The sequence below is a fragment of the Rhinatrema bivittatum genome, chromosome 9 (genome assembly GCF_901001135.1).
Source record: "Rhinatrema bivittatum chromosome 9, aRhiBiv1.1, whole genome shotgun sequence".
NCBI lineage: Eukaryota > Metazoa > Chordata > Amphibia > Gymnophiona > Rhinatrematidae > Rhinatrema > Rhinatrema bivittatum.
Window position 1 is genome coordinate 52,281,238 of NC_042623.1, and position 23,948 is coordinate 52,305,185.

The window sequence follows — 23,948 nt, forward strand, 5'->3', positions numbered from 1 at the left end:
GTTTTTAGATGGGATTTAAACAAGCTCTCCTTCAGGCTGCTTAGATACTAGTGTAACCCCAAGGGGGTCACTAGATGGCACTGTAGCTCATTTATACTGGGTCTATGCATTCTATGTATGGTTAATGGGGAGCTCAGATGGTTATCCTAAACTTTAAAATAGGAATATTCTGGTTAAAAACGTTCATCCAAAGTTAATAGAAGAGGATGCCTAGTAGGAAGAGATACTTGGGTAGCCCTTTCTATAAGGGGTGTGTATTGTAGGTCTTTTCTACAAAGGTTAAAAGTTTATCCTAGTTCTCAAAATGGGTAAAATTCTGGGATGTGTTTCAAGGACGGCTCTCGTAGGAGTGTGTCTGTGTGGTGAGTGGCAAGGGTGACAGCCAATGGTATGAGAGTTGTGCACTGCATCAAAGGGGCTGGTTCCAGGGGGCTGGTCATCTGAGGAAGGAGTCAGGACAACAGGAGGCCCTGGAGGGTCCATGCCAAAGGGATGGAGAAGAACTTCAGTGCTTCATCCAGAAGTGCTACAGAGCGGGTTGAGATTGAAAGGAGAGACCAGGGTGGAATACAAGGTGTGAGCAGAGAACTTGTGCTTTCCAACAACCCAGAGATGAACAGAAATGCAAAAGTGTGCATTACAAGTTCTTGCTGACCAAGACCAAGTTGGTAATTTGGAATTTGGATGCAGAGACTGGGGGATGGGGGGGGGGAGGGCTGGTGAGTCCTAAGGGGAAGGTTGTGGCCGGTTATATCAGTGTAGGGCTCGGGGGTGTACAGACCCAAGAGCTGCTTCTGTATGTGGAGACTGACTTGTGCACTAATCTGAAAAGTGAGTACTGAGTACTGGAAAGGGAAGAAGTTTGGAACTGTGCAGGGGGAACTGGCCAGACCTAGGGAGTGCTGTAGCTGGTTACTCAGCACAGAGCTGGGGACTGACACTATGCCCAAAGGACCGAGGGTGTACAGACCCCGCAGCCACTCCTGACGTGTGCTGCCTGGATGTGAACTGCTTCTGAAGTGTGAGCAAATGGATGAGGAAAAAATACCATCAGGACCTCTTACAGGTCTTACAAGAAAGAGGGATTGGTGAGTGAGAGGAGTGAGAGAGGCTGCCCTGAAGTGCAGAAATAGATGAGGAGTTGGAGCACAGAGGTTCTGGATTACAATTTAAACAACGTGAAATAGGGTGAAATGTGATTTCTGTGACTGAGTAAGATACTGAACTGTGATTTGAACCTGATGATCATTCTAATTCTATCTTTGCGGATTACAATAAATATGAATCTGTTTGGGGCATAAGTAAGGTGTGGACATTGGAATTTATGGACTATGTTAGAGGTGTCGTCAACCTGTTTGGCCTTACAGGTGATCCTATCCTCATCCCATGAACACAGACTGATTATACCTCACGCTGAGGTAACCAGCCAAATGTTCCCCAGGGCTGGGAAGGTGGCCCTTGAGTACAGGGGCTACACTAGGCCGACTGCAAAGGACCCTATCCTGGCCTGTATCTTGAACTGGGTGTGGAGGGGATGGTCAAGAGGTAAACTGCCTGAAGAGTTCAGACCATTTTCAAGAAAGTAACATGAACTATCACCTCAGTCTCGGGGGGAAACCATATAGGTCCAAGGAAAGATCATCGGGTCATTCTAACCATCTTACATGCCATACATCCTGGAATTGTGCATTTGAAGGTGCTGGTCAGGAGTTACATCTGGTGGTCTGGGATAGATGCTGGTATAGAAAGGGTTGTCAAGGAGTGCAATACATGCCAGATATCCAATCTAGATGCAACCTGCCAGAAGCCCCAATCATTGCTTGGGAAGTTACTAAAAAAAACTGTGGCAAAGGATTTGCATTGTCAATAGAGATGTGAATCGTGTCCTCGATCGTCTTAACGATCGATTTCGGCTGGGAGGGGGAGGGAATCGTATTGTTGCCGTTTGGGGGGGTAAAATATCGTGAAAAATCGTGAAAAATCGAAAAACCGTAAAATCGCAAAACCGGCACATTAAAACCCCCTAAAACCCACCCCCGACCCTTTAAATTAAATCCCCCCCCCAAATGACTTAAATAACCTTCGGGTCCAGTGGCGGTCCGGAATGGCAGCGGTCCGGAACGGGCTCCTGCTACTGAATCTTGTTGTCTTCAGCCGGCGCCATTTTCCAAAATGGCGCCGAAAAATGGCGGCGGCCATAGACGAACACGATTGGACGGCAGGAGGTCCTTCCGGACCCCCGCTGGACTTTTGGCAAGTCTTGTGGGGGTCAGGAGGCCCCCCCCCCAAGCTGGCCAAAAGTTCCTGGAGGTCCAGCGGGGGTCAGGGAGCGATTTCCCGCCGCGAATCGTTTTCGTACGGAAAATGGCGCCGGCAGGAGATCGACTGCAGGAGGTCGTTCAGCGAGGCGCCGGAACCCTCGCTGAACGACCTCCTGCAGTCGATCTCCTGCCGGCGCCATTTTCCGTACGAAAACGATTCGCGGCGGGAAATCGCTCCCTGACCCCCGCTGGACCTCCAGGAACTTTTGGTCAGCTTGGGGGGGGCCTCCTGACCCCCACAAGACTTGCCAAAAGTCCAGCGGGGGTCCGGAAGGACCTCCTGCCGTCCAATCGTGTTCGTCTATGGCCGCCAGCATTTTTCGGCGCCATTTTGGAAAATGGCGCCGGCTGAAGACAACAAGATTCAGTAGCAGGAGCCCGTTCCAGACCGCTGCCGTTCCGGACCGCCGCTGGACCCGCAGGTTATTTAAGTCATTTGGGGGGGGGGGTTCGGGAGGGGGGGGGATTTAATTTAAAGGGTCGGGGGTGGGTTTTAGGGGGTTTTAGTGTGCCGGCTCACGATTCTAACGATTTATAACGATAAATCGTTAGAATCTCTATTGTATTGTGTTCCATAACGGTTTAAGACGATATTAAAATTATCGGACGATAATTTTAATCGTCCTAAAACGATTCACATCCCTAATTGTCAATGCAAGTCCATTTCAAGGTAAGAACTTCCTTGTTATAGTAGATTCTTAATTGAGGTGGCTCAAGGTGATCACAGTAAACCCACAAACATCTGCTGCAACATTTACAGTGCTTCAACAGCTCTTTGCAACTGATGGGCTAACAGACATGATCATGTCAGATCACATGTCTGCTTTCACATCTGAATACTTCAAGGACTTTTATTTATTATTTATTTATTTAACGTTTCTTTTATACCGATGACCGTTCGCACATCGCATCGGTTTACAGTGAACAAAAAACCATTGGGCGGAGCCCTTACAAATAACAGATAACATAGTAAACTAGGCAACATATAAATAATATTTGGGAGGAGCCCTTACAAGAAATACAAACATCAATGAGTAAATGCTATGGGGATATGCTATGGGATTGAACTATAACAGAAACTATATACAAGTTAGTGCACAGTACCAATGAAATCTCATTATGGCAGGCACATTGCACCTTGCCAACCTCAGGCAAATGGTCTGGCAGAGCAGATGGTGAAGTCAACAAAACTTACATTAAAATATAATTAATAAAGGAGATTAGCCTAGTAGGTGTGTCTGATTCCTCATCTCACAACATGTTATGTCATGCCTAATTACAGAGGTCAGTCTAGCAGAATTGCTTATTGGTCAGCAACTGAAGACATGATTAGACTTTCTCAATCCTGACCCCACTGTGGAATTACAACTCAAGCAGGAACAGGCACTGAACTCCTCCCTATGCTTATCTACCTTATGCATATTTACAATACGAGACCCTGTGTTTGCTGGGGCTGGATGGTCCCTGCTTCCCTTATTGAAATCACTGGACCTCTGTCATGCAAGATCCAGGCCACTGATGGGCAGATGTGATGTCATCACATTGGTCAATTTAGAAGCCACTCTTCTTTAAACACTGGTGTGCCTCATGTGACAACAGAAGTTCCTAACACTGTGTCCCAGAAGCACTGATTCCTGTTTCGCTCCAGATGTGCTTACCCAGCCAAAAGTACTCTGCAAGAGGAAAATATCAAGTGAAATGTTAGTGACACATTAGGGAAAAATTGGTCACTCAATAATTTCAAGCAGTCTGATTATATTATAATAAATGATTATAAATGAGTAGATATAGACCTTCAGAATTATGCCTCAGTATGCATGAACTGTTATGTCTGATTCATGGCAAATGTTTGGGCAATGTGATAAATATTCTCTTATCTTAATAACGCCATAATGACTTGAATTAAACAAGCATGTTTATTTTTTCAAAAGTTGTATGTATAAATAACAAAGAGCATATATGTTTTCACTATATATCCTAAAGATTCAAGCATATATCAGGAAATAATGCATTTTGTTTTATTTTTTAGAACTTTGGAGAGCATTTAACTTATATATCTAGGAGAACATTTTGGACTACATTCTAAGTACAGCTAGTAACCACTGGACATTCTAGACAATCCATGCTGCCCTGATGAAAGAATGGTTATTTCAAAACACTGGACCAGTGTCGGGAGTGGTTAGCTTTGCCAAAAGTTAAGTAATCAAACATATTTTTTTTTAAGTCCAACTGTGTTTCTCCAAGGATTCCATTAAGTTTTTACATGCAATAGTGGAAAATTCTTAAAAAAATATATATAAGACCAAGTGATTGAAATTTGGAATGAATCAGACATAGCAGCATAGGCAGTTCATGCATGCTGTCTGATGCCTATTTCTGATGGTCTACATCTACTCATTTATAATCATTTATTATTAATATAATCAGACTGCTTGAAATTATTGAATGGTCAATCTCACCCAGCCAAAGGCAGCCCTATGTGAGGACGATGCTCTTGGCTCATCAAGGACTAAGATTGACGTATAGCTTTAAGAGCCACTAGCTTTACGTGAGAGACTGCACTGACCTCAGTGGAATTGTGGGCAGTCTCTGCAACTGTATGATAATGTCACTTGGGGGGCGGGAAGTTATATATGCAGTAAAGGGCACTCTAGTTGTATGGAATGCTCAGCTTCTGAGCTAGAGACTCCCTTGATTCTTGTTTCTGTCTTTTATCTTTTCTGGCAGTGCAGCTTCCATCTAGGTGGGACCTGATACACATATTGAAAGTTTGTTAATATCTCCTGAATCCACCAAATATTCTACAGTCCCCTCATCCTAGCATTATTTGAAAGGGTAAACAACTGTCCCTTATTTACATGTTCCACACCACTCATAATTTTATAAACTTATCATCTCCTCTCAGTCATTTCTTCTCTCTGCTAAAGAATCCTAATTGTTACGCCTTTCTTCAAAAGGGATCCATTCCATGCATTTTATCATGTGTTGCCCTTCTCTGTACCTTTTTTTTAGTTCTGCTATACCTTTTTTGAGAAGGGGGTACTAGAACCTCACACAATCCTCATGGTGTGGTCACAGTATAAATCCATACAGAGGTGTTATGATATTCTCAGTTTTACTTTTTTTTCCTTTCCAAATAATTCCTAACATTCTATTTGCTTTTTTTTTTTTTTTTACCACTGCTGCACACTGAGCTGATAAAAATACAGAACAGCAACATGCAACCTTCTTGCAGCATGTAAGTTGAAAATTGGTCACCTAGGGAGCCTCAGGATTGCAGACAATGAGGTGTATGCCTTTCATCAGGTCTGACCCTAGGAGGGTACGGGGTCTTGAGCAAAGCAGCCGGAGCAGGACCCTGGAACACTGATATACATGGCTGTGCTCGTGAGCCAACTCGAAATTTTAGTACCATATTGGGGCTACTGTGCAGGGTCTCCTAAAGTTCAGGGCCAGGGGCAGTCACACCAATGCCCCCTCCAATAATGCCCCTGCCTTTCATATGCCTTGTTGGGGTCATGATATACATTTTCCAGGCAGTGCTTGTCATCTGCTTCCTCTCTTCTTCAGGGTTCTCATCTACCCCTGCAATGACACATGATCATGGGACGTCAGCTTCAAGAGGCAAGAGCTATGGAAACAATTCAGAAGTGGGAGCAGGCCCCATCCACAGGTCAGTCCTTACACTTGCCTCTTTCTTATTCACCTCACCTCTTGCAACCCCACTCTTTCTTTCTCTATTTTTCTACTTTTGAAGTGAAACTTTTTATTGCATACCCTCCTGATACTAATTTGTTCAATATCCTTTCCAAGTAGCTGTGTATCTTCACTGCCATGAGTAATTTGGGGATGTGCATTTGTTTAAAATAAATGGTTAAAATAAAAGGAATGTGCTCATATTTGTTTTATTCGTGGTTCCCCAAAATAAATGGAGGGGGCCCCATAAATGAAACAAATATTCTTCATTCCATTTGTTTATGTTTCCCATATCTTTCTATGCCCATTGAAATCTATGATTGTGTACTGCAGAGAAAAATAAACTAGTAACTATAGCAACCAGATTTCCCTGTGTGATATCACTACCTTTTCAGACCCTTATCAGAGTCAAGGCAGGACAAGTTGACAAGGAAATTAGCCATAGGACAAATCATAATGCAGCATCTTTTTAACTAGTCTGTAGCATCCATCTAGATCCAGTGATGCTGAGCAATTCCCACTCTACAGTCTGAGCATGTCCAAGAAGCTCTATAGTTCCTCTCTGTCTCATGGTGGAGAAGGACATGCTACTACTCTCACAGAATTTTAAAATATTTTACAAACCTTGATAAAGGATTGCTTCTGCTCAACTCTATGTTGCAGTGGTCTCACAAGCTCACTATGCCAGAAAGAGAGGCAATGCACTGCTGCTGATTTTTATTTTTCTCTTCACTGGGGAAGGGTCAGAGTGGGATGCAATCTGGAGAATATAGTTGCGACAATGCTAGTGATTTTTCTCTCTGAATGGACACCAGTGAGGTAAGCAGTGCACGCTTAGAGACTGAAGAGAAGAGTCTTAAGCTACCAGTCTTTATTGACTGTAGTGTTTAACAGTGTTTTGTGTCTATGTAGAGTCAGTCAGCATAGTACATAAAGTACAGCACACATACATTGTATATGTGTCTGTATATGTGTGTGTGACCCAGTTCTCTATATAGTGAGTAGTACTGTGAGTGGGCATACAGTTACAGTATCAATACATTCATTTATAATATTCAAACCCTCAGTAGGCATTGCATGCCAACAAATTATATCATGTCAGGAAAAGAGAGAGGAGGAGCTTTGGAAGGGGAAGCAATAAAATGGTAGTACCGCACCTAAAATAAAGAGGGATTGGAAGAATAGCAGGAGAAGAAGGCAGCTCAATGCAGAAGAAATTGAAATTTAGAGAGCATGTGCCATTGCCACCTGTTCCTCTCTCTCTTTCTTGTTTTGGAGCAGAGGGAAAAGGTGTGAAGCTCATTCAAGACTGGATTTGTCAGGCCAGAGGCAGCAGAAGTACAATGCCCAAAATCAGCAGTGTGCTTCTCTTTGGTTCCTGCTTCTGAAGCAGTGAAGGCAGTATTTTCACCATCTGATTCTGAGGAAGAATCATATCTGGTATTTTCTGAATCAGAAGATATTAATGAGCTAGTAGTCAAAGAGGATTTGAGAAGTTTAGTCAGAAGCATCATAGCCTCCAGTGAGATGAAGGGGAAGAGAGCCCCTGTACCTTGTGGCATTTTTATCAACCACAAGAAAGATGCTTGGCAGCTAGAGCAGAGAGGCAGGAGTCTTCAGGCAGGTTTCTTGGTGACAGACTGTGGTGCTAATATGGTAATGGCAAAAGATGGGGGCTTTCAGGGTATTCATTGTTTGGCACACTTACTGCACCTGGCAGTGAGAAATGCCCTGGGGCAGGAGCTCAATTATGGCAAGAATCCATTCCTAAAGAACCTGAAAGAGAAGTGCGAAAATAGCAGGTCATTTCCATAGAAGCGTAAAGGTGGGGGTAGCTTCTCGCTGAGAAAAAGGAAGAATTCAGGATGTCTCACAAGAATCTGATTCAAGATACTGGCATTCACTGGAATTTCACCTAAATAATGCTGCAGAGGTTAGTGGAGCAGAAGACACCCCTTCATGATCTGTCTCTGAAAACAGAAATAGGTGTACATGCTCCCTGGGGCATCATGATTGGGTAATGATCCAGTCAACTGGTACAAATTATGAAGCCCTTCAAGGATGCCATGGAGGATCTGAGTTCCAGAAATGCCACCCTTGGTGGGAACATCTTTATAGTAAATAATCTGGAGGAAAAGTTATAAGGCTTCCAAGAGTAAGAGAGAATGGAAGCAAAGGTGTTGCGTTTTATGAACTCCTTGTAGCAGCAGATGGAATAGAGGCTGAAACCTCTCGTACAAATTAGTACATACATGCTTGCTGCACTTTGTGATCCATGTGTGAAAGGGAATCTTGTCCTCCAGTCCCAGAGTCTCACATTCATGAAGGAGATGCTGATAGTTAATGTATCTAAACAGGAGCACTAGAGGCAGAAGCACAATGAGAATATAGCACATAAAAGTGTGGCCTCCTCAGAGAATAATGCAAATAGGAGCAGCACTCTGTCTGCTAACCCTTCCTCCCTTACTTCAATTTGCAAAAGCCATATTGTCCACAAATAATCATCTCTCCTGACACAGACCATAGCTAAAGCAGATGGCAAGAGAGACCCTTGGCCCACCCCAGAAAATGAGACCCCAGCACAAATGTCTGTGACACACTATCTTGCAGATGCTATAGAGGACATGGACACAGATGCACTGGCATATTGGGCACACAAATCCACTGTCTGGCCAGACCTAGCCAAGGTGGCTCAGTACTGTCTTTGCTGCCCACCAACCAGTGCACCCAGTGAACAAGTCTTCTCAATAACAGGGGGCCTTATTACTCAATGTGTGTGTCAGAGTTGATGGAAAAGGTCATCCTTTTGAAAATCAGTTTGCCTTTGCTTGGGTTTCCAGAATTTTCATGCAAGTGGCAAGATGATTGAAAGTACCTTGAAGGCCTTGCTGACACTCTGTCTACCTGCCATGCCTACATTAGGGGTTTAGCTGCTACCACTCTGCCTACCTGTCATGCCCTAGGACCTGTCATGCCCTAAGGATCTTGTTTCCACTGCTCTGCCTACCTACCTTATCCCGATATACCACCCTGGGAATCAAGCTGTTAATTTGCCTACTTCCCAAGCCTATTATATACTAGCATGGAAGTTTTGGTGCCTCCTTGTTGTTTGCTGTTTGGATCTCAGCCTAATTCTCCCATCCTGTTTGTTTGTTGTACTGGGGTATTTTTGCCACACAAAAATATTTTTTGAAAAAAGAAAAAATACAAGTTTTTCCTCTCTTCTGTTTCTTCATTTTGTTGTACCCCTCTACAATATCATCCTAGTTCTCCTACCCTGTATCTTTGTTGGTTATACTGGGATGTTTTGTCCCCAGAAAACAATTTTAAAAAATACTAGTTTCTCCTCTTACCCCATCTATTTTCTTGTTTTCTACTTTATTGTTTTTTTGTACATCTTTAGGATCCCAACCTTCTTCTTTCTTGGTGATACTGGGGTGTGATGTCCCTAAAAGCCCCTCAGTGAAAAGAAAGAAATGCAGCGACAAGACAAAAGATGCATGGGAGAGAAGTTTTACATGTACTGAATGTGGTTATGGTATTAGGAGGAAGAGAGAATTAATACAACACCAGAAAATAAACAAAGGGAAGAGAGTGTGTTTGCTTACAGAATATAGGAAAAGCTTTCTTAATAAATGTAGCAGGTTCCCCAGTTGGCTGGTTTAACTGGAACAGGGGAGCTACATAGAACCGGGGTTCAGCCAGTGGAGGGGAGGATAACCTCCTGGGCCCTAGGTGCTGTTGTGGGAATATTTTCTTTCTTTACACTCACTCTCAATTGAAATCCCTGGTCAGTGGTAGCTCAGCTGATACTAGGTTCACCAGGGGATTCCCAGTAGCAAAAAGAACCACAGACTCCAAAGATAGTATGCAAATTAAAAGTTTACTTGCAGAGAAAAAGCAAAGTCCAAACCAGTATGAAAAAAATCAAAAGAGGATAATCAGAAAAACCCAAGTGCATAGTACATCTCCTGGTGTTCTTCTCCCAACTGAACCAGTATCCTTGCAAAAAACTCCTTCCCTGTGAAGGGTTAGGTAATTGCTCCAGCTCCAAAACAAAGTAAAAAGCCGAGAAGGTGAAATCCTCTTGTCCAAAAAATAAGATCTCAAACGGAACAGTTACACTTCCAACAAGCTTTGCAAAATCCAAAAAATAAAAAATCTCAGCAAATCTCCAGCCTCTTTTTTAAATGGTCACAAAGGCAAAAGATCCAGAGCCCAAGCCCTTTGAGATAACTGGGCTAGGCCCTTCTCTCAGGTAACATGGCCCAAAAATCCACAAATATCAAATTTCTCAAAATCATCAACAAGCTCCTTCACTTTCCTGAGACCCAGGAATGATCTCAATCTCCTTTCTTTTTCTATATCGCCTTCCCTCTGACTCTGAGCATGCTCACAGGGCACTTTATACTCCTGAGCCACAACCCACAAAAAAGGTGGGGATAAAGCAAGGGGAGGATTCAGAAAATGTAAAAACCCACTCCCACTGCCTGTACTGGGAAAAATCCAGCAGAATCTTAGTGGCAGGCAAGGCCAGGTCACATAAAGCAAACCTCACAAATTTCCAGGCAAGCCCCACACTGATGAGAGAGAGACCATTGTCATGTTCTGATTGTAACAAAAGTTTCAATTAGAAAGCAAATTTCATAAGAAACCCAAAATTCCAATTAGCAGCAAGATCAATTTCAAGCAAGGAATGTAATAAAAGCTTGTCACAAAAGTGATAAAGATGACAGTTCTTTCTTTTGTACTAAATCTGAAAGTGGCACGTGCTCCAACATGAAGACAGAAAACACTTCCCATGCCATGCTGCCTTGCTGTTATACCCCTTATCCTATACCTTAGAGGTCTTTCTTCCAATCTGTACTGCTGCCATACCCAGATTTCTCACCATGAGGGTCTTGTTCTCATACCCCAGACTCTACATTTTGGTGTGTTTTTGCCACTGTTGGTGATTGCTTTGAACTTCTCGTGGTGCATTAGTGTGTTAATGCCAATCTTTGTGCTTCTTTGTCGCTATATCCGTACCTTCTGGGCTTTCTTGCCACCTGCATTGCTTTGTTCCCTCTTTATGGTGCCGTAACATGTTAATGCCACTCTTGGTGCCAGTTTGCCTCTCATGCTGCCTTGAAGGTTCATGCCACTGTTGTTGCTGCCTTCTTTTGAAGCCTTGAGATGTTCTTCCCACTCTTACTGCTTCATTGCTCCTCTGATGATGCCTTGGAGAACTCCTGCCAGTACTGATATCCCTTTGCCCTTTATGGTGCCTATGACTTTTAATGCCACTTTTGGTGTTATGTTGACATAGTCTTGATGAGCTGGCATGCCTTCACCACTCTGATGATGTCTTCCCAAATGTTTCATTAGAATTGATTAGAAAACCCAAATTTTGGAACCCAAAATAAGCTGCAGTACTTCCCCTATAGACATTAATGGTAAATGAATGAATGAATGAATAAAACAAATACATTTTTTTTTCAATTAAGGAACCAAATGGAGGTGCCCTACAAAACAAATGAATGAACCAAAACAAAAATGTTATCTTTGCACACCCCTAATGGCTATAGTGAAGATCTATACTTTATGATTCAGAAAGTGGACCCCTGTTCTGAGGTAGAGTCAGCGCTATCAAAAAGGGAGTCAACCCTCTTCGGTTTCTAATGTCGGATGGCAAGGCCTGCTGATGTAGATGTTAGATGAAGGCTTCGCCCTGGAAGCTCGTGATCCCCCCAGGAGGAGCCCGTAGGGACACGGCCGCTGGGACTTAGGAGACTCCCTGAAGACTGAAGATAATCTGGATATAGGTGCCTCCTGCAGGTCATGGGTTCCAGATGGCTGGTGCCTCCAGCAGGTCGTAATCAGTCCGGGAGTAGACGTCGAAGGATAGTCCAAAGCCGGTCCAAGGGTCGAAGTCCAGAGAGAGGTCAAGAGCCGGTCCAGGAGCAGACGGGAGAGTGGTCCGAAGCCAATCCAGGAGCAACACAGGAGAAGGGTCCAAAGCCAGTCCAAGTCACCACCAGAAAATCACCACCGCCGGTCCAAAGGTCAGAAGCCAAAGAATCAATCCAACGAAGTGGAGGAGCAGAAGCGGGACGAAGAACAAATCCAGGAACACGGAACACAGGAACCAAGCACAGAGCCTCAATACCAAGGCAAGGTCTGAGTATCAGACCTTGCCTTAAATACAGGAACTGGAGGGAGGAGTCCCAGGAGGAGCCATGACAATTTCCTCTCATGGCTCCCTTAAATTTTCTCTTCAGCCATGCGTGTGGCTCCTAGCAGGCTGAGGGGGAGGAGCCGGTCCAGCCGAGGAACCATGAGGCCGGGCCTGGCAGCTGCAGCGGCCATGAAGGGCAAAAAGGAAGACTGCCTGCCACAGCAGGAGCCTCCAATGAAACCCGACGCCTTGGGTAAGTCTATTGCCGCGGCCGTCGGCCCAACCCTGGTCGCGGTTCGCTGCTGCCGGCGGCCATGACACCCGGCCCCAGTCACAGGCCGCCACAGCCGGCGGTCCTAACAGTACCCCCTCCTTTAGGTCTCCCCCTAGAAGGCTTGGGTTTTCCAGGGTGTTCAGCGTGAAAGTTCATGAGAAGAGACTTATCCAGTATATTCTTAGCAGGCTCCCAAGAATTCTCCTCAGGTCTGAATCCCTCCCATGCTAGAAGGTATTCCCAGGTGTTACCTCATTTCCAGACATCCAGAACCTCCTGTACTAGGTATATGGTCTCTTCCTCAGCCTTATGTTGTGGGACATTGGGAACTTTCTGGGAAGGCTAAGTGAGGACCAATGGCTTCAGAAGGGACACATGGAAGGAGTTATGAATCCTCAAGGTGGCCAGCAAACAGAGTTGGTAAGTGACAGGACCAATCTTTCGCAGTACAGGAAAAGGTCCAATATAACGTGGGGCCAATCGCATGGAAGGAACTCTCAACCGGGTGTGCCGGGTGCTAAGCCACACTTTCTCTCCAGGACGAAACCATGGAGCTGATCGCCGATGCTTGTCAGCAAATGTCTTGGCGGTGTGGGCAGCTTTCCGGAGCATGTGCTGGGTGTGAATCCAGAGCCACCGCAACTGTACTGCGGTAAGCTGAGCTGCCGGTGATGGCACCGGTAAGGGCAAAGGTAGAGGTGGCCTGGAGTGTCGTCCAAATATAATCTGGAATGGAGAGGTCCCCGTTGAGGAGCAGACATGCGAATTATGAGAGAACTCAGCCCATGAGAGAAGCGATGCCCAATTGTCCTGGCGGGAGTTGACGTACATCCGAAGAAATTGTTTTAACGTACGATTTGTATGTTCCGCCTGTCCGTTTGCCTGCAGATGGAAAGCAGTGGTGTAGTCCAGAGAAATGTTAAACTTCTTACAATGATTGAGCCAGTAACGGGCCGTGAACTGAGGCCTCGATCAGATGCGATATGCTGTGGGAGACCATGGAGGCGAAAAATATGGAGCATAAACAGTTGGGCCAGGCGAGGAGCAGATGGGAGGGAGGGTAGCGGGATAAAATGGGCCATTTTAGAGAATCGATCCACAACTACCCATATTACCGTATTGCCCTCAGATGGCGGAAGATCCACAATAAAATCTGTGGAAATATGTGTCCAGGGTTTCTGGGGAATAAGTAGCGGCTGTAAAAGTCCACAAGTCTTTCCAGTAGGAATCTTGTGTTGTGTACAAGTTGGGCGTCCCCCAAGGCTCCTCCCTCTCCTCCACCCTATTTAACATATACCTCCTGCCCCTATGCCAACTACTCTCTCAACTCAGTCTCAAATTCTACATCTATGCGGATGATGTACAAATCATCATTCCCATACAAGAATCCATCACCACTATGCTAAAGCACTGGGAGAAATGCCTCTCCTCCATCAACTCCTTACTCACTAACCTCCACCTCGCCCTCAACTCCTCGAAAACTGAACTACTCCTCATACATAACCACCAAACACATAAGCTCTCACCAACTAATGACCCTGCCTACAGTTCCTTTGCCTCACAGCCTCCAGTAAGAAACTTGGGTGTCCTAATTAATCAACACCTAAACCTAAAAAAAATATCAACTCTATCCTAAAAGAAGGATTCTACAAGCTTAATATTATAAAAAAAACTAAAACACCTACTTCACACCCACGATCTCAGAACGGTCATCCAAGCCACCCTCTCATCCAAACTAGACTATTGCAACTCATTGTATTTAGGCCTCCCCTACTCCACTATCAAACCCTTACAAATGCTCTAGAATGCCACCACTAGAACCATCATGAACGCATGTAAATCCGACCATATTACCCCCCTACTAAAAGACCTCCACTGGCTCCCCATCCCATCCCGCATCCTATTCAAGACCCTCACTATCATTCACAAATCCATATATAAAAACAATTCATCCTGGCTCAACGAACCCCTTCGCCTCACACACTCCTCCCGCCCAACCAGAGCAAACCTCAAAGGCACTTTGCACATCCCACCTCTCAAAAGTACCCACCTCACCTCAACTAGGAACCGTGCACTATCAATAGCTGGTCCCAATCATTGGAATGCCCTACCCACTAATCTCCGCCTAGAACCCTGCCCCTTCAAATTCAAGAAAATGCTCAAGACCTGGCTCTTCCACCAGGCTTACCCTGACTAGACTCACGCAATTCACCGTGTCACCATTTTGCCTCATCATCTTACCACCAATTCCTGCCCACTAAGTTGTCTGTGATCATGTTATGTTATTATGTTAACATGTTACTTATCTAGTTGATTGTCTCGGGCTCTCATATATAGCCTACGCTAACTGCAACACTGTTGTTGCTTAAGTTCCACTTGTTGTCCCTCTTCACCCGCTCCCTGTTCTTTGTATTTTTCCATCTGAAGTTTTAATGTAAACCGACATGATGTACCTACTAATGTCGGTATAGAAAAACTGTTAATTAATTAAATAAATAAATAAATAAATAAAATAAACACAAGAACCAAGCACAGAGCCTCAATACCAAGGCAAGGTCTGAGTATCAGACCTTGCCTTAAATACAGGAACTGGAGGGAGGAGTCCCAGGAGGAGCCAGCCATGACAATTTCCTGTCATGGCTCCTTTAAATTTTCTCTTCAGCCACGCACGTGGCTCCTAGCAGGCTGAGGGGGAGGAGCCGGCCCGGCCGAGGAACCATGCGGCCGGGCCTGGCAGCAGCAGTGGCCATGAGAGGGCAAAAAGGAAGGCTGTCTGCCACAGCAAGAGCCTCCGACGAAATCCGACGCCTCGGGTAAGTCTATTGCCATGGCCGTTGGCCCAACCCTGGTCACGGTCCGCCACTGCCGTCGGCCATGACACCCGGCCCTGGTCGCGGGCCACCGCAGCTGGCTGTCCTAACATATACAGTGTTTGTTGCTGAAATATTTTTGGTAGTTCATCAGTGCTAGTGCAGCTCCTCTTGTGTCAACAGCTTCCTTATGGTTTTCCTGCAATGTCTTGCATGGAATGTGGTGCCTTGAAAGCGCTCTTTTATTGAGGTTGGTGGATATTTAGGCCAAGGGGATATCTGTAATGCAGAGTTGTAAGAATGCACAGAGAGCTTTAAGGATGTATCTTTTATGATTACAAGTGTTTTAGTTGTGTCTCAGGCCTGTAGTCAATGCAATGAGCAAGATACTTTCTACAATTGCTTGATGAACTGCTTTGATAAAAGACAGAGGCGAGTTTATCGTGTGATGCTATCCTGGCAGAGAGAATGCATCAGACTACGTTTAAAAAAAAAAATTCTGGAAAACAACAAAATCAAGAGATAGGTTTTGGCAAAAGTACTGAAATGGAACATTGCTGCTGCAGTTTGTAAAATAATGGAAAAAGAGATTTACATGAGATAAAAAGAAATCCTTTATTATTTATTCACCTGATACACTGCAATTCCATTTAGTATCATTGAAGCAGTTCACAATTTAAAAACCATTTTACATTAAAAAAAAACCCACTTCATATCAAAACGTAAGGTATAATGGGAGCTGCAGGGCTCTGTGTATAGACATGTGTCAGGGCTGGAGCAGGAGTAAATATATTAGGGTTGGGAGCGAGGGGAGACTGCCAAAGGTGAATAAATGGCATGCATGCATTTAGGGGAATTTCTGTTTGTGGGCGGCGTGGAGGGTGTTAACCGAGCATATTCCATTGTTTGCCAATTTGTTGCCTTGCCTTCCTGAGTCACTTCAAAGCAATGCAATGCAACCCATAGTGCTTCAGTACACAGCAGAAATAATATCACTAAACACAATGATAAGACACACCGAAGCATAAGCAATGCAAATATCTAACCATGACAAATTGCTGAATTGACCTCATTGGCCCTAGCCCTAGCTCCACGGTCAACCAGCCGCAAGCAGTTTGGAAATAAGTAACTTGTTAATCATGTTGATTCCTCTTCCATGCCACAAACCCAATGTTTTCAGGCTTTGATGAGTATTTCGCTTTTTCCAAATAACTGCTTTTGCTATTATTGCTATGGGGTGGGGGGGAGGGCGGGGAAAGAATTTGCTGTTCCCCCTCAAAATCTACAAAGATTTTGCATGAGGAAAGCAGTAAAAGTATTATAGGATTTATTTTTTTTTTGGTTTGTTTTATTATTCCATTCCGGGGATGTTAATATTAAAATGAATGCTATTTTGTTTCTAGATATTTATTGCCAACATTGAAAATGTCATTACACAAGATATGAAAGAGAATCCTGCTTTGTGGTGCAGTAAATATGTAGGACTTTCATTATGGTCAGTTTTACAGCACATGCCTTCGGAAATTCCATCTGCTTAGATGGCATGTGAAGAAAAAAAAATTGTTACACTTCAAGGGTTGTGAAGGAGAAAAAATAACTGCTTTGATTATGCCAAGACAACACTAACTTGGCAAAACTTGGGGGCGGCAGTGGGGGGGGGGGGGGGGATTGAGTTTATGCTCATTCAGTTCAGTAAAACAAGCCCAAAGTACAACATGTTCGGGAGACGCACAGAAAGGAGAGAGAGCTGAATATTTTATGCAGTTGTCCATATCGGCTTCCAAACGGGAGCTTCTATTCATGCTCTAAATTAGTCTCCTAATAGTGTGGCCCTCTCACGTTTCACCAAGTCAACTCGACATCTAGCCGGTAACCTGCGCCACGGACGCCATCACCTGCACCCGCGTCGAGCCCCGCAGTGCTCTCCAACCGTGGGCTTAAGCAGCACCCTAAAACAAGTAATAAAGAGTATGTGCACATCACCCTTAATTGTCCTCTCGGGTGTGGGATAAATGCAGGGTCTCCTGGTAAAGGAAAGGCTAGGTCGCAGGTCTTTGAAAATTAGCAGACATATTTACTGTGCTTTCGGCAATGTTCCACCTTTCACGTAGGGCTTGCATGAAGAGGGAATTTATGCTTTAAATTTTTACGGCAGTCAGCAGAGCATGCCACTATAGGAAAATGCATGACTACACTTCTTAATTTGCATGTCTGGTGTTGCTTTCTTACCCTGAATAGGATTGTACCTTTATATCTTAGCTACGGAAGACCTCTACCATGTCTGGCTGGGCAGGAAAAGAGAGCAGAAAAATGGAGGCCACACGTGATGATGAATCATTGGGCAGTGGAGGATATTTCACTGCCTTTTTCTGATTAGAAGGATTGTGCTGTTCTTATCCAGATTGTGAAAGAGACACTTTGTGGTATCTTTGCCTTGAGCACAGGTTGGAAAGTTATGGGATAAAAAGGAGTAAATAAATAAATAAATATAGACTATGTTTACTTTGCCTCACACTATCAACATAAGCACATAGGACTTAACAGGGATCTTAACATTAGACCTGAAAATAAAATAGCATTTAAACTAACAAAGAAGAACAATTTCTTTATACATCCTGCTTAATTTAACTAATTTTTCTGAGGGCAGTTGTCAAAGCCGTTTATTTATAAATGTATAGCTCACCTATCTAAGCGGATTACAATCTAATAAAAATCATAAACATGATGATACTTTAAAATAACTAAAATACATAACACGCTAAGACAATTATACACTAAAACAGTAAAATCTGCTCATGTTAATACCTAAAAAGCTCAATAGTAAAAACATAAACCTTTGCTCAATAATACTCAAAAGAGCAGTCTTAACACAGTAAACTTTTTTATTATTCTCATGTAAGTGCCTCAAATGCTCATTAAAAGAGTCATAGCCATTATCAGGCTCAATGGTTAAAACATGAATCATTAAACAGGAACACTCATCAAAATGGTCTTAAAATTCTTAATCAGAGTTAGAAGATAATTCGTTGTTCATAATAATAAGTATTATAACCTAATTTTAAAATGCCTGTTGAAATAAATAGATTTTTAACATTTTGCAGAACATCTCAAATTAAGATGCATTTTCCAATGGCTCTGGTAATGTATTCCACAGACTGGGCCATGCCACATAAAAAGTTCTCTCTCTGCTTACCTCAAGATGAACTTGACAGAAGAACGGTATTGATACCAACTTTTGAGAGGATGATCATAAGGTTCAGGATGAGAAATAGATTTTTAATAAAGAATTAAAACCAGAGATGCCAAATTATTTAAAGCTTTGTACACTAACGAAATAGATTTGTACTTTATCCACTAGTATATCGGCAGCCAATGTAGCTGCATGAGTATTGGGGTTATGGGTTCACAGATATCGGTTCCTGTAATCAAGCAGATTGCTGCATTTTGCACGAATTGTAATCAGGGCTGGCAGAAGCATTAGGCAGGGTAGGTGGTGGCCTAGGATGCTGGAAGTGGGCGGGGCGACAGAGTAAGGATGGCAGTTTTGAAAGGACGGACGAGATGAGAAGTGGCACAGGTGAGGCATGGAGCTGGAGACCATTTTCTGTTTTGGGGTATGCATTTCTTTGAGGAGCTGAGGTCATTTGTTGTGTGCAATGTGAGAAGGAGAGAAGGAGAGAGAGAGAGATCACGTGATGACAACACGTGGCTGGACACCCTTCCATCCGCACTGATTGTAATTCTTTATTCGTAGATTGCGGAAGACCTAAGTAAAGAATATTACAATAGTCTAATATGGAAATAATCAAAGCATGTACAATTGTACGTAATTCATTCTTGTCCAAAAAAGGTTTAATGTGTCTGATCAGCCTTAACTTGTAAAAAGCAATTCTTACCAGAGAGTAAATATGTGGTTTGAATGAAACCCATCTGGGAAACTGCCCTCCTTTGTCCAGCTACAAGTACGTGAGGACTCCTGTTTTTTTAATCAGATTGAAATGAAAAGCAGCCCCTCTTCTGGTGATGGATCATGAAGGCAGGGGTCACAAGGGGTCCCAGGGCTAAATGCTCTCTCTGTCCCACAGGCTGCAGCCCCAGGGCATCAGGTTCTTTCTGATGGGGGGATGGGTAGAATTATGCCTCCAAGGCCCAAGGTGTGGAGGTGACTCTCAATTTCTCTTCTGGGGAGAGGTGTGAGTGCCAACAAAATACTCTGGACACTCAGATTGAATGTCCAAATAAATCTTTACTGCAGCAGTTCTTCAATAGCAAGTTGCAGCATTATACACACCCGTTTTTGACAAAACAGTTTATTATCACACCTCAGCACATGGACTATGGAAAAGTAAGTCTTCCAAGATAGACAGGGGTATCCTAGTTGTGGGCAGAAAATTCCCTTCCAAAATACTGGCAAACCAAACAGAGTCTATGTGAAGATTCTGGGTGGCAGTCTTCCAAATTATTCAGAAAGGTCTTACTTTCTCTGGATGACAGGCAGATGAAAGATCCAGGCAGCAGGAAACAATCAGTTCTTTTAGTTTTCCCTACTCTAGGGAAGGAAGGGAGGCAGAAAACCTCTTCCTCCCAGACCCACAAAAACAAAGGCCTTATTCAAATGTCCAAAAAATGGAACTCTTCCAGCAGGTCACTACCAGCCACCAACCAAAGATTGTGCATTGGAGCAATCAGAGGGTTCCCTGTCCTGGCTATCCCAGAAAATGGACTTTCCCATTATCCCTTTCCAGGCCAAGAACCAGGGGTCTCACAAAAAAACTCCAAATCTCAACAAAAATCCTGAGAACAAAACTCTGGAGACATGGTATATGTCAGAAAAGGTTTAGTCTCCCACCTCTCCTTAATTAGTGACTGTGGCTCTATGAAGGCATGGCTCTACTTCCCCTCCTTAACCTGTGGTCCACCTTAAATCCTACACTGCTAGAAGAAGGTAGGCAGTCTACTATTTTGTTTGTTGATTGTGACTCCCCCCAAGGGAGAGAGGGTAAAGAGCATGCTACCATTTAAGTGAACTTCAGCAGAGAAAAAAAAAAGAGGACAATGCAGCTATGTAACATGAGCTGCCAGTCCAGGAAACCCAGAATAAGATTGAAACGGTTACCAGACATCTTACTGTGAAGGTGCTTAAATGACCATTGAATAGATGAGTCAGAGACTCAAGTAGGGGATTTGCATGTCACAGCCTCATGGACTACTGTTGGCAACTTACAGTGAAATATCACTTTAAATCATACAGAATTATGATTGGAAAAGTCCTACATTGGAGAATTCTGAATGAGAGAGGAATTTATGAGAGAAATGTACCGAAAAATCAGTCCTAGGAAACAAACAGATTCTCACCCTGACTAATAAGGGGAGTCAGACCCTTGGGTACCCAGTTCTCAGAAAACAGGAAAAAAAAAAAAAAAAAAGCCAGGCAGGATGAACAGGTATGCACATATTCTTTCCAAGGTCCTGCTTGGGTCTTAGCCTTTTAACTGAGATAAGGTGACCCATCCAGGCTGGGTAACAACAAATGATTGTCCATAAGCTTAACAGAGCTAAAATCACTAAAAGCGGAGACTGTGGAGAGCCTACATCACTGCATGCTAATCAAGCCAAGGGCCTGATGGAGCTGTAAACCCAAGCCAAGAGAAATCACTCCTAGCAAGGGAGATGATCCAGGGTCCCCCTTGAGCAAGGAAACCCCAGTGGCAGATCAAGTGATGCTCGAGGATGGTATGGACCCCAGCAGCAGATCAGGATGTGACCCTATGTCCTCCTTAAGCAAGGGGACCCCCAACAGCAGACTGAGCGCTCTGCAAGGAGAGTGTGGATTCCAGTAGCAGATTGAGTGTCCCCCAGGGGGGTGTGAACCCCTGCAGCATTCCAGGAGGTGGAGTCAGGTCTCCTAGGAGGGTGTGGACCCCAGCAGCATTCCAGGAGTCAGAGTCTACTCCCCCAGGAGGGTATGGACCCCTGCTATAGACCAAGAGGCAGAGTCAGGTCCCCATGAGGGTGTGGATCCCAACATTGGCACAGACCTTTCAGCGGAACAGAAGCAGCACCAAGGAATGGCAATGGTTTAGATACAATGGACTCCTGCAAACCAACACTGTCCATCAGCCCAGTTGCATCTTTTCACATGGGATAAAAAGGGGAGAATAAAAATAATACCTGAGTAAGCGGGAACGCAAGAGGTTCCTTCTATTCTATATGGTGGTATACTATGGGGGCCAACCACCCCAAATTGGTAAATATTAAATTTTCTTGCTACCTTGTATATAGTTGTGTGACCTTAGACTATTAACCATGAGATAAATGTGCTGTTAACGTCCTATTAGTGATATAGTCATGTAGAAACGTATATAAACGACCAGCCAGCGGCGACCCGATTAACGGTGCGATTCCACCAGGCGCTATTACAGAGGGGCAGCCCACTACCATCGGGCACTTAAAGAAAACTACATCTTGTGAGAAAAAGACACAAAAAAATAGTAAAAATGAACTGAGATGTTAAAAGAGAAAATCAGCGATGTGAAGACTCCCCCCCCCCCCCCCCCCCCCCCGATGTCATGACGACCAGCCAGCGGCGACCCGATTAACGTCGCGATTACACCAGGCGTCGCGTGCCGGGCGTGACAAAGGGGTTTTCCCCTTTGTGCTCCCCTTCATGCTAACCTTTGTGCTCCTTCTAATATAATTATATTTATGTTTATGTTAATAATTTAACTTTTATTAATGTTATTTAGCTTTTTGCTTTGTTTAAAATTATTTCATTATTGACGTTTAAATGTATTAGACTAAGGAATTTTACTTCCTGCTCATTCTGTTTCATTGTAAACCGGTTTGATATGCATTTTATGCAGGAAAATCGGTATAAAAAAACTTTAAATAAATAAATAAATAAATATAGTTTAGTTTATTGAGTTTTATATACTGTCATTCAGACATGCCATCATAATGGTTTACAATGTTAAGAGAAAGATAACATACAAAGAAACAGATATAAATTATCAAAAGATAAAACATGAAGGCAATTAAATGAAATGAAATCTAATAAAAATAAACATTAAATAGTAAAATAAGTTTATAAAAAGTTTAAAAGCAATACAAGACGTGTTAAAAGTGGGTGCAATAAAATTGGCTGGGGCTGTTGACAATTGGGATCATTATAGCACTGCTGAACAGCCATGTTTTTAGTTCTTTCTTGAATTTTTTAGTTTCGGTTTGTAATCTCAAATCTACTGGCAATGAGTTCCAAAGTTTGGGACTGGCTAGTGATATTGCTCGCTCTCTTACTTGACTCAAGTGTGCTGAGTTCATTCACGGTATAGTTAGCAGACCCTTGTTCGCCGATCTAAGGTTTCCAGTCTGTTCGCCATAAATAGTTCTGTATAGAATGCAGGATACTTTGTATTGAATATGATACTTGACAGGTAACCAGTGCAACAACATCAAAATGGGCATTATGTGGTCACGTGTTCTGCTACCTGTCAATACCCTGACGGCTGCATTCTGTAGGACTTGTAAAGGGCATATTGTGGATAGGGGAAGGCCGAGTAATAAGGAATTAGAGTAATCAATACTGGAAAAAATCAATGACTGTAGGACCATTCTAAAATCATTTTGCTCAAGTAACAGTTTCAAACGTCTAAGGTAAGAAGTTTATTGTAACCCTCTTTTAGTTTGATTGATATACTTATATAATCTAATAAACCTGTATATATTTGTTCATGCTGCCAGCCTTGCTCACAGTCCCATTTGTTTCCTGAGGTGAAGGGAGGGAAATCCCACCCACTAACACCGTTTTCCCAAGGTGGAGGTACCAGACGCCAAGAACGTGAGGACCGATGGAGTCTGCCCTAGGGGGGGCTTCCGCCAGGTCGCTCTTGGACCCAAGAACGCCCTGCGAGGTAAGCAGTCAAGGTAGTGTTACATAAATTTTTGGAGGCACCATTGGGATTCGAACCAAGGGTCTGCGTTACAATTGAATAGAAGAATAAAGTTTAAGCTGCATGAAGAAAGGCTGGAGTCAGCATGATTTCTGTCTCCAGCCAGGGAAGATTGCTCAGGTCTCCCACAGGGTCCTGGAGTAGGCCAAAACTACAAACAATTAAAATTCTCCTACTTCCACACACAACTCCTAACTGAATCTGCTCTGCCACACTGATATATGATGCAACCAGCTTTTATGCAGGCAGGAAGGTGACCGGTCCAGCAGCCTCAGTATTACCGCACTTTAACACCTACATCCCTTAATCACTTGGGTGTTGATTTTTTTTTCATTGGAATCCTAAGGAGTCTATTTACTAAAGATTTATTCCCATTCTCTGTCTATGGGAAACATGCTTAGTAAATCAGATCCTTAGTAGACTGTGATGCTTTGTACAGGCACAACAACAACAAGAACAACAAAATATGACATTGAGGTGCATGAGCTTCCAAAACTACACAGGTCTCTTCAGATTTTTCTTTCAGAAAACAGTGAACATTTATGAGCTTTTTGCTTAATAATCATGTGATTTTCTTCCCCTTACAGTACTAGATACAAACATAAGCTGTGCCTTCAGTATTCAGACTGTCTAGCTGGAACTTCGTATAAGTACAACTTTCATTAACAGAAAGGAATTCTTCTTGACAGTAATTTTGTGCGTTTACATGTCGGTAAAGTCTCACTTCTGACCAATTTAGTT